The sequence below is a fragment of the Tamandua tetradactyla genome, chromosome 21 (genome assembly GCF_023851605.1).
Source record: "Tamandua tetradactyla isolate mTamTet1 chromosome 21, mTamTet1.pri, whole genome shotgun sequence".
Taxonomy (NCBI): Eukaryota; Metazoa; Chordata; class Mammalia; order Pilosa; family Myrmecophagidae; genus Tamandua; species Tamandua tetradactyla.
In genome coordinates, this window is record NC_135347.1 from 5,015,698 (window position 1) to 5,017,879 (window position 2,182).

Consider the following 2,182-nt stretch of genomic DNA (forward strand, 5'->3'; position numbering starts at 1 on the left):
GTATTATATTAACTAATTTTCTTGTGTTGAACCATACCTAGATTCCTGGTATAAACCCCACTTTGTCATGGTGTATAATTCTTTTAATGTGCATTGGTTTCGATTTGCTAGTATTTTGTTGAGAATTTTTGCATCTATATTCATTAGGGAGATTGGTCTGTAGTTTTCCTATCTTGTAGTACCTTTGCCCTATTTTGGTATTAAAGTAATGTTAGCTTCATAAAAAGAGTTAGGTAGTGTTCCTTCTTCCTCAATTTTTTGGAAAGGCTTGAGCAGGATTGGTGTTAGCTCTTTATGTAATGTTTGATAAAATTCCCCTTTGAAGCCATCTAGCCCTGGGCTTTTCTTCGTAGGAAGATTTTTGATGACTGATTGAATCTCTTTCCTTGTGATTGGTTTGCTGAGATTTTCTGTTTCTTCTTGAGTCAGTTTAACTTGTTGTGTGTTTCTAGGAATTTGTCCATTTCATCTCAGTTGTCTGGTTTGTTGGTGTATAGTTATTCATAGTATCCTCTTATGAATTTTTCTTTCTTCAGGGTCTGCAGTAATGGCCCCTTCTCATTTCTGATTTTGTTTATTTGCAGTCTCTCTCTCTCTCTCTTTTTTTTTTTTATCTTTGTCAGCCTTGTTAGTAGCCATTCAATTTTATTGAATTTCTCAAAGAGCCAACTTTTGGTTTTATTAATTCTTTCTATTGTTCTTTTGTTCTCCTAGTCATTTAATTCTGCTTTAATCTTTTTTATTTCTCTTCTTCTGTTGGTTTGGTGTTAGTCTGCTGTTCTTTAATTCCTCCAGGTGAGTAGTTAAGTCCTCAGTTTTCGCTCTTTCTTCTTTTATAATACAGGAATTTAGGGCAATAAATTTCCCTCTCAGCACAACCTTTTCCATATCCCATAAATTCTGATATGTTGTATGCTCATTTTCATTCGTCTCCAGACAGCTACTGATTTCTCTGGCAGGTTTTTCTTTGACCCACTCATAATTTAAGAGAGCTTTATTTAATCTCTGTATACTTGTGAAAGTTCTGGTTCTTTAGTGGTTATTGATTTCCAATTTCACTCCACTGTGATCAGAAAAAGTGCTTTGAATAATTTCAATGTTTTTAAATTTATAAAGACCTGTTTTGTGCCCCCAGAATATGCTCTGTCCTGGAGAATGTTCTATGAGCACTAGAGAAGAATGTATATCCTGGTGTTTTCAGTGTCACAACCTATATATGTCTGTTAGGTCTAATTCACTTATCAAATTGTTTAAGTTCTCTATTTCCTTGTTGATCTTCTGCCTGGTTGTTCTAGTTATAGAGGAGAGTGGTGTATTGAAATCTCCTTCTATTAGTGTTAAATGTCTGTTGGTCGCTTCAGTTTTGCCAATATCTGTCTCAGGTACTTTGGAGCTCCTTGATTATGAGCATAGACATTTATGATTGTTATATTTTCTTGGTTAATTGTCCCTTTTATTAATATATAGTGTCCATCTTTGTCTTTTATGATGTTTTTACATTTAAAGTCTATTTTGTCTGGTATTAGTAGAGCACACCTACTTTCTTTTGGTTACAGCTTTCATGGAACAACTTTTCTCATCCTTTCACTTTCAACCTATTTGTATCCTTGTGTCTAAGATGAGTCTCTTGTAAGCAGCATATAGCTCGATCATATTTCTTAATCCATTCTGCCTATCTATATCTTTTAATTGGTGAGTTTAGTCCATTAACATTCAAAGTTATTATTATAAATGCATTTCTTGAATCCACCATCTTACCACTTGGATTTTATTTGTCAGATCTATATATTCTTTTCTGTCTTTCTCTTTTTACCCTTTAAGTTATCCTTACTGGTAGTCTTCAATTCTGTGCCCTCCTCTAGACCTCCCTTGCCTGTCTTTTTCTTTTCAGCTGGCAGAACTCCCTTTAGTATTTCTTGTAGGGCCAGTTTCTTGTTGACATATTCTCTCAGCCTTTGTTTGAAAATTTTAATCCCTTCCTCAATTTTGAAGGACAGTTTGGTTGGGAACAGAATTGTTGGCTGGAAATCGTTTTCTTTCAGGATCTTAAATATGTCGTACCACTGACTTCTTACCTCCATAGTGCCAGTTGAGTAGTCTGAATTCAGTCTTATGTGGTTTCCTTTGTATGTAGTAGATTGTTTGTCTCCTGCCACTGTCAGAATTTTCTGCTTCTCTTCAA